General features: G+C 43.8%; 1 protein-coding gene across 12 annotated transcripts in view; it reads left to right on the top strand.

Moving 5' to 3' along the window:
- ZNF131 (zinc finger protein 131) overlaps window positions 1-14,066 on the top strand; it is a 55,766-nt gene that overhangs the window by 26,058 nt on the left and 15,642 nt on the right. The gene's annotated exons all lie outside the window — the stretch shown is intronic.

The raw sequence follows: 14,066 nt of genomic DNA, 5'->3' as shown, positions 1-14,066 counted from the left end.
AGGCTGAGGCAGGAGAATCGCTTGAACCCGGGAGGCAGAGGTTGCAGTAAGCCAAGATCGCACCACTGTACTCCAGCCTGGGTGATAGAGTGAGACTCCATCTCAAAACAAACAAACCAAAAAAGTAGTTTACAATTTACCTCAACACTTGTACTTGAAAAGAACAAAAAGAAACCGTACTTTTTCAACATAAGATGCACAATTTTTTTCGTTATTTTAATATATTTCTAATAGGAATTCCCTTCAAAAGTGAGTGGCCAGGCAAGAGTTAACAGTTAGTTTCAACTGTTAATAAATTATTGTAGTTATTTGTGTTACTGATACCAGACAAGTTGAGTTTGTCATTTAAAATGTCTTCCAATTGATTATACCGTGAGTTGATCCTTAAGTGGAAAGTTATGGTAGAATTGGTATTGGAGTGTTTCTAAGTGGGGTATTAATTTCATATTAATGGAGCAAATATTTGTCATCAAAGGAATGACTACAAAAGCAATAACCAAGGGCTTTATGGGACCTTAGGAAGACGTGATTTAACAGGCTAAACAATTCAGGAATAAAAATTAATTTAGCTGGACTACTTAAGGCAATTGTATGACTATTTTGCAAATACAGAAGGTGCGTAAGGTACGCTTGTCACATATGTATTATAGAATTATTTTTGGAATATAGGGTAAACCTTTTGAACAACACCGAAAAAAAAATTAGGACATCATTTTGCTTTGCTGAAATTACATTATTGTTTACTTAAAACTGTATGGCGGGGCACGGTGGCTCACGCCTGTAATTCCAGCACTTTGGGAGGCTGAGGCGGCGGATCATGAGGTCAGGAGATCGAGACCATCCTGGCTAACGTGGTGAAACCCTGTCTCTACTACAGATACAAAATAAAATTAGCTGGGCGTGGTGGCAGGCACCTGTAGTCCCAGCTGCTCAGGAGGCTGAGGCAGGAGAATGGCATGAACCTGGGAGGCGGAGCTTGTAGTGAGCCGATACTGTGCCACTGCACTCCAGCCTGGGCGGTAGAGCGAGACTGTATCTCAACAACAACAACAAAAAACAAAACTGTGTATGAGTTGGGCGCAGTGGTTCACGCCTATAATCCTAGCACTTTGGGAGGCCGAGGCAGGCAGATCACCTGAGGTCAGGAGTTCGAGACCAGCCTGACCAATATGGTGAAGCCCTGTCTCTACTAAAAATGCAAAATAGCTAGGTGTGGTGGTGTGCACCTGCAGTCCCATCTACTCAGGAGGCTGAGACAGAATTGCTTGAACCCAGGTGGTAGAGGTTGCAGTGAGCCAAGATCACGCCATTGCATTCCAGCCTGGATGACAGAAAAAGACTCCATCTGAAAATATATATATATATATATATATATGTACAGTGATAAAGATACCACCACAATCAAGATTGGGGAACACTTTTATCATTCTAGAAGCTTGTCTCATGATTCTTTGCAGTTGATCCTGATCTCTAGCCCCAGGCAATCATTGATCTGATTTTTATCACTAGTTTTTCTATAGTGTACCGTACAAAGTTCATATTTGACTTTATTTACCTTAGCAGTGTGTTTTAGAGATTTGTCCCGGTGGTCATAGGTGTTATTTTGTTCCTTTTCATTGCTGAGTAGTATTCCACAGGGTGAGTATACTACAATTTGTTTATCTGATGACTTGGGTGGTTTTTTTTAGTTTTTGTCTATCAGAATAATGCTGCTGTATACAACTCTTTGAGTGGATGTATGCTTTCATTTCTCTTAGTAAATATCTAGAAGTGGAATAGAGCTTAGTTGTTTGGTATGTGTATGTTTAACTTTGGAAAACAGTTTGTCAGTTTTTTAAAAGGTGGTTTTATGACTGGGTGTGGTGGTTTATGCCTTTAATCCCAGCACTCTGGGATGCTGAGGTGGGCGGATCGCCTGAGGTCAGCAGTTTGAGACCAGCCTGACCAACATGGTGAAACCCCATCTCTACTAAAAATACAAAAAAATAGCTGGGTGTGGTGGTGGGCACCTGTAATCCCAGCTACTTGGGAGGCTGAGGCAGGAGAATTGCTTGAACTTGGGAGGCGGAGGTTGCAGTGAGCCGAGATCGTGCCATTGCACTCCAGTCTGAGCGACAAGAGCACTTTTTTTTTTCTCAAAAAAAAAAAAAAAAAAAAAAAAAAAGTGGTTTTTTGTGCTGGGCATGGTGGCTCATGCCTGTAATCCTAGTACTTTGGGAGGCTAAGGCAGGAGCATACCTTGATCCCAGGAGTTTAAGACTAGCCTGGGCAACATGGTGAGACCCTTGTCTCTACAAAAAAAAAAAAAAATTTTTTTTTTTAAACTAGCTAGGTGTGGTGGCACATGCCTGTAGTCTCAGCTACCTGGGGAGCTGAGGTAGGAGGATTGCTTGAGCCCGGGAGGTTGAGGCTGCAAGTGAGCAGTGATCATGCCGCTGTACTCCAGCCTGTGCAACAGAACGAGACCCTGTCTCAAAATAAAAAAGTGGTTTTATCCATTTACATATTTGTGTGCAACACAACTACTTATGCCCTATCTTCACCAGCACTTGATATTGTCAAGATTTTTTTAAACTTTAGGTCAGGAGATGGCAAACATTTTATTAAAGGGACATAAATATTTAGACTTAAATGCCATATAGTCTCTGTTGCAGTTATTCAGATCTGCTGTTGTAGCAAGACAGCTATAGACAGTATGTAAATGAATGGATATAGCTATGTTTTAATAAAACTTTGTTGACATAAAACATGCTACTACTGTTAGGCCAGAGTTTACTGATTCCTGCTTTAGTCATTCTAATTGGATATATAGTGGTGTGTTATTGTAGTATTAATATTTTTAAAACTTTAATAAGGTATAATATGTAATAAACTGCCCATCACTCTCTAGTTGCCTTGTGTAATTTTGTAATCTATTCCTCTCTTCCTATTCCTATCTTCATCCCTACAATTTTATGTACACGTTAATAGTATGGTAGTGCTTGTCTGATTTCTTTCACTTATCATAATTGTTTTGAAATTCATGCCGGGTGTGGTGGCTCATGCCTGTAATCCCAGCACTTTGGCAGGCCGAGGCGGGCAGATCACTTGAGGTCAGGAGTTCAAGACCAGCCTGGCCAACATAGCGCAACCCCATCTCTACAAAAATTAGCTGGGCATAATGGCGGATGCCTGTAATCCCAGCTACTTGGGAGGCTGAGCGAGGAGAATTGCTTGAACCTGGGAGGCAGAGGCTGCAGTGAGCCGAGATCGTGCCATTGCACTCCAGCCTGGGAGACAGAGGGAGAAAAAAAAGACTGGGCACGGTGACTCAGGCCTATAATCTCAGCACTTTGGGCAGCCGAGGCGGGTGGATCAAAAAATAAATAAATTCGTGTATATTAGTGTGTGTATAAGTAGTTCATTCCTTTTTCCTGCTAAGTATTCCATTGTATGGCTATATCACAATTTGTTGACTCACCTGTTGACAGACATTTAGGTTGTTTCCAGTGTTTGGCTATTACAAATAAAGTGGCTGTGAATGTTTGTGTAACAAGTTTTTGGATATATGCTTTCATTTTTCTTGGTAGATACCTCTTAGTAGAATAGCTGGCTTGTATGGTAAATATATGCTTAATATTTTAAGATACTGCCAGACTCTTTCAAAAATGGTTGTGCCATTCTACATTCCATTCTGCAGCCTATGAATGCTCCAGTTTTTCACAGCCTTGTTAATACTTGATATGGTTGGGCTTTTTTATTTTAGCCGGGCTGGTGGGTATATGGTGGCTTAAATTTGCATTTCTCTAATGACTAATGGTGTTGGATATTTTTTAATGTGCTTTTTTGCCATCTGTTTGTATTCCTTGGCAAGGTGCCTGATCAGATCTTTTGCCTATGTTTTAAAATGGGGTTATTGTCAAGAACTGGGTGGAGGCAACATTGCAGGGGTCTGAGATTTTATCCTATTTGCAAGGTAGTAACTTTTTAACCAACAGTTTCATGGTTGCCGGCAAGAGACATGAGACTCTTGAGTCAGAGAGAAAAGGACTTGATTACTTAGAGCAAAGAAAGCAGCATGAGTTCCATGTTTGTATCAGTTTTTCTTGTTCCCTGTGCCCTAGTCCCACAGGGGTGACACAGTGGCCTAGGCATGTACTGTGCTCACAGTTTGTTTGCATCACAATTGAGGAATTCTGAGCTTTAGGAAACCCAAATCTTTATAATGAGCTGCAAGCAAACCTGCCTAACCTTTGCTGTAGAAGAAACATTATTATACTAGACAATAAATAAACCTACTCTCCACTCTGGAAGAGGACGGGCTCTGTTTTCCAAAGTCCTTTGCTATACAGACAACTTTGAAAAGATAGTCCAAAATAAAAGGCTCTCAGTGTCTTAGTTTATAAGACATGCAGAAACAGGATCCATGGAGAGTTGTCTTGTTCCATATCCTTGTTTCTGTATTATCCTGGCTGGTACTGAATTTTCCCCATAAGTACATCACTTTCTTTAGCCACTCTGAGTAATCTGACCATATGGACCAGGACCTGGCTGGGTACAGTGGCTCACGCCTGTAATCCTAGCACTTTGGGAGGCTGAGACGGGTGGATTATCTGAGGTCAGGAGTTCGAGACCAGCCTGGCTAACGTGCTGGAACCCCATTTCTACTAAAAATACAAAAAAATTATCCGGGCGTGGTGATGCATGCCTGTAATCCCAGCTACTCAGGAGGCTGAGGCAGGAGAATTGCTGAGGCTGCAGTGAACTGAGATCGCGCCATTGCACTCTGGCTTGGGCAACAAGAGCGAAACTCTGTCCCAAAAACAAACAAACAAAAAACACAGGGACCAGGACCTAATCCATTCAGTTTTTCTCATACTGGATTTATTTAAGGATTTATTGAAGTCAACAGAACTTTAAGCAGCAGGATTTGGCCACCCTGCCCTGTTAACCTTAATCATGCACCCACCCCACTAAGGTTCATTCTGGACTCAATCAACTGAACAAATCTCTAGAAAAACAGGTGACTTTCTTTTTCAGTTTCTGTATTGACTTTTCCACTTAGCCCTGGGCATTAATCTAAGTATAGCAAGATGTTTTACAGTTACAATTACAGACTCCACATTGTCCCATCGGGAGGATGTCTACTAGGGCAAGTTTATCATTCATGACAAACCTGGCCCCCCAGTGGCTTGAAGCTGACATAAATGCCTTCCAGAGCCCAAGCAGTAACAGTGTACACATCAGCTTAAGTCATGCACAATGTCGTACCACTTTTTTAATTGGATTACTCCTACTGTTAGGGAAAACTGCCCACAGGATGTGCATAAATAAGTCAGTTATTACTCTAGGAAGCATCCGTTTGAGAATTTCTAACCAAGAGTATCCTTAAATGAGACCTCCACAGTCACCCAAAGGCTGCTTGGTCTTCCTTAAACACTTGATGGTCTCCTATAACCACCTCTTAGGTGTAAGTCATTGTTTTGTTTTGTTTTTTTGAGATGGAGTCTCGCTCTGTCGCCCAGGGTGGTGTGCAGTGACACAATCTCAGTTTGCTGCAACCTCTGCTTCCCGGGCTCAAGCAGTACTCCTGCCTCAGCCTCCCTAGCAGCTGGGATTACAGGCACCTGCCACTGCACCCTGCTAATTTTTGTATTTTTAGCAGAGTTGGGGTTTCCCCATGTTGGTCAGATGGGTCTCGAACTCCCGACCTCAGATGACACACCTGCCTCGGAGTCCCAAAGTGCTGGGATTACGTGCGTGAGCCACCGCGCCTTGCAAGGCGTTGTATTTTTTTGAGGCAAGGAAATTAGTACCTGGCTTCCACACAAGCACAGTCCCAGGGGCACACAGGAACCCTGAAAGGAAAGTACTATTTGCAATTGTACATGCTTCCAAAGTAGGACCTGCATCAGTGTAGAGGCACAGATTGACATGGCCTCCAATATAGTCTCCTTTCCCAGTTCAATTAGAATGATTGAGTCTAGTTCTGGTTTTTGGAGTGACTGTGAGGACAGGACAGTCCTATTTATTTTTATTTATTTATTTATTTATTTATTTTTTGAGATGGAGTCCTGCTCTGTTGCCCAACCTAGAGTGCAGTGACGCGATCTTGGTTCACTGCCTCCGCCTCCCAGGTTCAAGCGATTCTCCTGCCTCAGCCTCCCCAGTAGCTGGGACTACAGGCATGTGCCACCAGGCTGAGCTAACTTTTGTATTTTTAGTAGAGACGGGGTTTCACCATGTTGACCAGGCTGGTCTCGAACTCCTGACCTCAAGTGATCTGCCGGCTTCATCATCCCAAGGTGCTGGGATTACAGATATGAGCCACCACGCCCAGGCGAGTCTGTCCTATTTATCACAAGCTCCTGAATGCCAGCTGAGTTAAGTAGTAGCTGTCCACGTCATGGACTGATTGCAGCTATGAGAATGGTAGTGGAGCATGGTGTTTTGCCTCTGACACACAGGAGTCATCCCCAGCTGTTTTTAGAAGACATGTTGGTAAAGTTAAGGGAAACAACTTGGCAGGGAATGGCAAACACAGCAGTCAGTTTAAAAATGCTTATAGCCGTTGGAGAGACTTGCAGCTGAGCATTTTTCTTAATTTGAAAGGTTCTAGGGGCAGTTCTGAAAGATAAAGTTGGTTTGTTTTGTTTTGTTTTTGGAGACAGGGTCTCACTGTGTCACCCAGGCTGGAGTGCAGTGGTGCAGTCACAGCTCACTGCAGCTATAACTTCTCAGGCTCAAATGATCCTCACACCTCAGCCTCCCAGCGGAGCTGCGACTGTAGACATGTGCCACCATGCCCAGCTAATCTTTTATACTTTTTTGTAGAGATGGGGTCTTACTATGTTCTCCAGGCTGTTCTTAAACTCCTGGACTCAAACGATCCTCCCGCCTCAGCCTCCCAAAGTGCTGGTATTATAGGTGTGAGCCACCACGCCCAGCTTGACAAAGATTATTGTCCCTCCTGCCCCATATCTTCTAGAGTCGTAAGATGTTTCTCTCCCTAGATGTCAAGATTGTCATTCCTCCTTCACCTCTTTTCCAGTCATCCCCTCCTCTTATCCAGACCTTTCATCTGGTATGGTCAGATACAAGAAGGGCAAGGACATTTAAAACTTAGAGACCCATTATGTTTCCCACTTGGGCTCACATGGGCTGTTATAAGTGAGTGTACTTGGCAAGCAGTGAATTCAATCCAAGTGGTCAGTATTCCTATAAAATGATGTCACTCCATTAAGAGAATCCAGATGGCCAAACTAGAATGAAGTTCGAATTTCCTAAGCCTGGTTTTGACCAGGCTGTCACCTTCAAGAGGTACCAGGCTGTTCCAGGATTATTGTCGGGGAAAAGAAAATGTTCAAGAATGTTCAGGACGGGCCAGGCGCAGTGGTTCATGCCTGTAATCCCAGCACTTTGGGAAGCTGAGGCGGGTGGATCACCTAAGGTTAGGAGTTTGAGACCAGCCTGACCAACATGGTGAAATCCCGTCTTTACTAAAAAGAAAAATACAAGATTTGCTGGGCGTGGTGGCACATGCCTGTAATCTCAGCTACTTAGGAGGCTGAGGCAGGAGAATCCCTTGAACCTGGGAGGCGGAGGTTGCAGTAAGCCAAGATCGTGCCATTGCATTCTAGCCTGGGCAACAAAAGCAAAACTCCATCTCAAAAAAAAAAAAGGATGTTCAGGGCACAGAATCCTGCTTTTTCAGATTAGGTTTATATTACTTCCCTCACCTTCTGTCTTCATCATTATCCAGGAAGTAGCCAAGAAGACATGATCCCTTTCTAGGGACAACGAAATTCAATGATCAAACTGCTTTACTCAGATTTTTGGACAAAGAGGATGTGAGGGAAGTAGAGTCAGAAATCATTTTGAGTCAGTGTTTGAGAAAGCTGTTGCCATACTCAACAAGATACTCAGTATCTATGGATGGTAGCATGAAAGGTCCATCATTACCTTGACTATTAACCAATTATTGATTAGCTTTTGTGGTCATTTTTGTGTATATGATAAAGCTGAACCATTATCAGACTGCAGATGGTCTAGAAAGGTGAACATAAGACATAGATTAGTTTCAAGAGCCATAGTGGTGTGGCCAGAACCAGCTGATGAGACTGGAACAGCAACAGTTTAACCTAAAGAAGTGTCAGCATGTCACCATGGCGGGGTGGGGTGGCTTACACCTGTAATCCCAGCATTTTGGGAGGCTGAGGTGGGCAGATTGCCTGAGGTCAGGAGTTTGAGACCAGTCTGACCAACATAGTGAAATCCTCTCTGTACTAAAAATACAAAAAAATTAGCCAGGTATAGTGGCGTGTACCTGTAATCTCAACTACTTGGGAGGCTGAGGCCTAATTGCTTGAACCAGGGAGGTGGAGGTTGCAGTGAGCTGAGATCGCGCCATGGCGCCCCAGCCTGGGTGACAGCTAGACTCCGTTTCCAAAAAAAAAAAAGGTGTCAGAAATGTCAGCAGTGGTGAAGCACCACTGACAGCCCTGCATTGGGGTCACAGCTCCATAGTCAGTCTGCAAGGAACAGTCAGAGACAGTGCTCTGTATTATGTGATCCTTCCCTATGAGACAAGCAGACCAAGCTGTAACAGGTGTCACAAGTCTGACGTAACAGTGGCAAACTTCTGCATAAGAAACATAGGGTCCTCTAATTTGTGCCCAGTCTCTGATGGTGGTGGATGTGTTACCATATCCAGAATAATGTTGGCTCTAGACTTCGTTAGTGGCAATCTGGGCAGTGCAGGCTTGGTTAGCAGCTTGATTCCAGTTGGTCTCATTAGAGAATAGTCCCTTATGCACATCTAAATGAGTGACCCAGATAGTTCCGGCAACAGCTGCTATTTTTTCTACAGTTTTGGCCCCAGAGGCGTGGATGTCTTTAATCTGCCAAGTCTTCCAACTAGCAGTCTAAACAGACCATTGGCAACAACGTAAGTGCCAGTAAAAATATAGCAAGGTTAATTTGGGGGAATGTTGACCAGAGTCATGAGGACAGCCTTGAGTTCTGCCCACTGAGCAGAGTGACCATGTCTGCTTTGGGTTTTCATTGTTGGTGCAGAGGCTGAGCACTTGCAGCAGCCCAGTGAATACCATCAAATTTCAGCTTAGCCAAGCCATCAGTGAATTAAGGGCTCCATTAATCTGGTGACTTTGCTTTGGGCAACAGTTGGGCAGCTGCTACTTTTTCATGATGGCCAAGGGGTCCACTGCTTTCTTAAGTATACCATTTCTATTTGACAAGTGAAACTTGGTGGACATTTCTCATACCTTGTTAGTCATGAAGTCTGAGTTGACTCACCCCCAGATGGGAATATCAGGCTGGAGAACCTCAAGACCTGCATGGGTGGTTAGGGATCAGTTTCAACAAGAGCCCAAAAGCAAACTAATTTTTTTTCCTCAGATTTGGTGTACCTTGGGAGCTTTGTCATGGTTCAGCAAGTCCAAAACCCAAGGAATAACCTTTGGGTAGAGACTGCCTCCTTTTGCCAGAAGCTCTAATCTACAAAAGCATCGGGTTCAGACTAGTAGCTCAAAGGGTTCATTAGCGTTGTGATGCCCTAAAGGTAGAGAGAATGCACTGCAGTTCGTTGGTTAACTTCCAAAGCAGCCTGTTGGTTGGAGCCCCACTTAGAGGTTGCTGATTTGCTTGCAGGTTAGCTGATAGAAAGGAGAAAGTAGAATGCCTAAGTAAGGCACATACTGCCCAGCACCCAGAGAGTCCAATAGGATGCTGGGCTTTATTTTTGTTGGGAGGAGGGTAGGAGAAGAAACAGTTTTTCTTTGTTGGATGGAGTGTTGTGAATCTATCTTTATAAACTTTACCTGATGAGTAGGCCTCTGAAATTTGCTGGGGTTTATCAGCAACCCCTGCTGATGGAGGTGTGATAACATTGCAGTTCAGGGCCTTTGAGACTGAGACTTCTGACTTACCAATCAATAGGATATCAATATAACATAAACTAGACATCAGAGAATAGAGACACTGCACTAAATCCTGACCTCACCACTAGTGGCAAATGTCAGGGAGGTTTGCGCCACTGTTCTCTTAGCTTTTCTTCTCAGTTGGGGTGATTCCCTCTGGTACTTACGGGATGAAGAAGTATAAAGGCACTTCCTGCTGTACATTCACATGTTGAAGCAACAGCAGTATGCATAGAATCAGCCGTACCACAAGGTCAAGATAGCTTCCCTTTCCTGCTGTGAACCATGCCCAAACCCCATCAGTTAAAAAATGCAAGTCCATCCTGTCCCCATGGAAAAGTGGTTATGGTGAGTTTGGCACCTTAATCTGAAATAGTCATGGAAGTTTGAGTCCTTCCATTCCTGAGTTTTCCCCAGTATACTTGGATGAGTATATTGCTTTCAGTCCCCTTTGAGAATAGGGAGAATTTGGCTCCATTCCTAATTATCTTTCTCCTAAAAGCACTAAGTCAGAGGAGAGGGTAGAGGAGGACGAGATGTGGAGGGAGAAAGGTGACTCTGTGCCAATAAGTAAGGAACATTTACTTTTGGTTTCAAGCAGCACAGAAGCTGCATGTGGCTTGACTAAACAAACCTCCAGTGTTTTAAGCCCACCCAATGACCTCAGTCAGTGTAACGTCATCCCTACTGACACTCATCTATTTCAGCTTCGGTGATTCCTGAAGAGTACACTCTTCAGTCACTGGCTGGGTGCAGTGGCTTACGCCCGTAATCCTAGAACTTTGAGAGGCCAAGGTGGGAGGATCACTTCAGCTCAGGAGTTTGAGACCAGCCTGAGCAACATAGTGAGACCTTGTCTCTCCACCCCCACCAAAAAAAAATTACACCTTAATTCTGGACATCGCTGCCCTGTTGTTATTCTTTTGCCTGGTTTTAACATAAAGGTTAGGGAGCTTTTCAGCAGCACTGACCGTAAGAATTCATATTACTTTGGATCCTTTTCTCATTCGCCAGTGGGAATCTTCATCAGCATTGTAAACCCAATTGGACTTCAAGGCTCTATCTATTCAATATCTTATCTATGGTTTCCCATAGGAGTTTATCTCAAATACATCTCTCAAAGAGGGCCCTTACAGAAGCCAAGACTTGACTGCAAAAAAATAAAAAAACTCGGAGACCTTTTACTGTCCTCTCCAAATAAATCAAAGGTGGGCATGATAAACTGCAGGAAGAACTGAGCCCAAAGCTGGCCCAGGTTTTAACATTCTTCCTTGATAAGTATTATGTTCTCCCCTCATCTCCCATGTGAACCGGCCAGAGCCGTGACTCACCTGGCTTCTGCCTATAGCAATCACAAATTTCCCTTCTTTTACATTCATTGTAGGTGCGTATTATTGTAACTTGTCTGAAAAGAGGCAGAACCTTCTGTCCCACCCACCCATTCCCAATGAATCTTAGTATGGTTGTTAATCATGGGCAGACATGGTACCAGATTGATAAAAGAGTCTCTCTTTCTCCCACAGAAGAGTTTGCAATAACCAGGGCACCATTTCAGCCAGCTATTCTTGAACTTGCTGCCTAGTACTCTTCCTGCAACCACCTTCCAAGTTTTGCTTCATTTATAGGTACTTTTGTTTCCTAAAGCTACTACTGTAACAAAGTACCATAAACTGGGTGGCTTTAAACAACAGAAACATGTTGTTTCTCAGTTCTGAAGGCTAAATGTCTGAAATCAAGGTGTTCATAGTGCCATGATGCCTCCCAGGACCCTAGGGGGAGCATCCTTTTTGCCTCTTCTAGCTTCTGGCTAAAAGGTGTTTCTTGGCTTATGGTAGCAGAACTCCAATCTCTGCCTTCATCTTCCCATTGCCATCTTCTCTGTCTTCATAATGGCTTTCTCCTGTGTCCAGGTTTCTTCTTCCTTGTAGATACACTAGTTGTATTAAGGCTCATCTTAATAACCTCTTTTTTTTTTTTTTGAGACTGAGTTTCACTCTCGTTGCCCAGGCTGGAGTGCAATGGTGCCATCTCGGCTCACCACAGCCTCCAACTCCTGGGTTCAAGTGATTCTCCTGCCTCAGTCTCCCAAGGAACTGGGATTACAGGCATGCACCACCATGCCTGGCTAATTTTGTATTTTTAGTAGAGACAGGGTTTCTCCGTGTTGGTCAGGCTGGTCTCAAACTCCCGACCTCAGTTGATCCGCCTGCCTCGGCCTTCCAAAGTGCTGGGATTACAGGTGTGAGCCACCGTGCCAGAATTTTTTTTTTTTTTGGAGACAGAGTTTCACTCTTGTTGCCCAGGCTGGAGTGCAATGGCGGGATCTTGGTTCACCACAACCTCCGCCTCCCGGGTTCAAGCAATTCTCCTGCCTCAGCCTCCCAAATAGCTGGGATTACAGGCTTGTGCCACCACACCCGGCTAATTTTTGTATTTTTAGTAGAGATGAGGTTTCTCCACGTTGGTCAGGCCGGTCTCGAACTCCCGACCTCAGTTGATCCACCTGCCTCTTCCTCCCAAAGTGCTGGGATTACAGGCATGAGCCACAGTGCCCGGCCAGATGTGCACACTTATTTCCAAATAAGGCCCATTCACAGATATTAGGGGCCAAGACTTCAACATACCTTTTGTGGAAACACAATTCAACCCATAATAATAGGCAATAAAGTAGAAGGCCATTTTTTGCTTTGTTGACTGTACAATGTAGTCAACATGTGTGCTGCTGGTTCCGGTGGATTTCCCTCAAATCTGATCAGTTGCTCTGTGATACCTCATCCTTCCTTTTCCAGAAAGCCTTTTTTTCCCCCAACATCTTATTCTCAATGCCAAAAAACTGGCAAAGAGCTATGAGGGATCTGAGATTTTACTCTACTTGCAAGCCTGCAAGTTTTCCTGCCACAGTGTCATGGATGTTGGAAGAAGATACAAGACTTCTGAGTCAGAAAGAAAGGATTTTATTACTCTCTACATAGCAAGCAGTATAAATTTCATTTTTATACCAGTTTTACCTTCTCAAGTCCCACAAGAGTGACATAGAGTGGCCCAGGTGAATGCATATGATTGATTTCTATAGTAACTGACGAATCTCCAGCTTAGGAATCCCAAATTTTTTATAGTGGGCTACAAACAATCATCCTAACCTTTTTCCCAGAGGTGGGGGGCATTCTCTTTTTTATATTGAACAATAAACCTGCCCTTTCTTCTACTATACTATACTGCAGACATTCTTGAAAAGTCCAAAACAAAAGTTTTCAGTTCACAGGATGTGAGGAAACTGAAGAGACTCAAGGAGAATTGTCTCCCAACAGGTGTCGTCTTTTACTGAGTTGATTGAGTTGTGAGAATCCTTTCTTTACTCTAGATATAAGATCTTTAGGCTGGGCACGGTGACTCTTACCTGTAATCCCAGCACTTTGGGAGGCCAAGGTAGGCAGATCACGTGAGGTCAGGAGTTCAAGACCACCCTGGCCGACATGGTGACCCTGTCTGTACTGAAAAATACAAAAATTAGCCTGACATGGTGGCGGGAGCCTGTAATCCCAGCTACTCAGGAGTCTGAGGCAGGAGAACCACTTGAACCTGGGACGCAGAGGTTGCAGTGAGCTGAGATCGTGCCACTGCACTCCAGCCTGGGCCACAAGCGATACTCCGTCTCAAAAAAGAAAAAGATATTTGACAGATAAATGTTTGCAACTATTTTCTTCTGGTCTGTGGCTTGCTTTTTTGTTAACTGTATTTCAGAGGGCAGTTTTTAATTTTGATGAAATCAATTTTATCAATTTTTGCTGTTTTGATTTCTGTCTTTTGTGTGCTGTTTATGAAATCTTTCAGCTGGGCACAGTAGCTCATGTCTGTAATCCTAGCACTCTGGAGGCCAAGGCAGGAGGATCACTTGAGCCCAGACTACCCTGGGTGACATAGTAAGACCTCAATTCTATGAAAAATAAAATTAGCTGAGTGTGATGGCATGCATCTGTAGTCGCAGCTGCTTGAGAGGCTGAGGTGGGAGGATCACTTGAGACCAAGAGGTTGAAGCCACAGTGAGCCAACATTACACCACTGCACTCCATCCTGGGTGAGAGAATGAGAAATCTTTCACTAACCAATGTCACTAAGGTCTTTGTTTTCTTCTAGAAATTTAATAATTCT

This window comes from Chlorocebus sabaeus, chromosome 4 (assembly GCF_047675955.1).
Source record: "Chlorocebus sabaeus isolate Y175 chromosome 4, mChlSab1.0.hap1, whole genome shotgun sequence".
NCBI lineage: Eukaryota > Metazoa > Chordata > Mammalia > Primates > Cercopithecidae > Chlorocebus > Chlorocebus sabaeus.
This window is presented reverse-complemented; position numbering and strand designations above follow the sequence as displayed.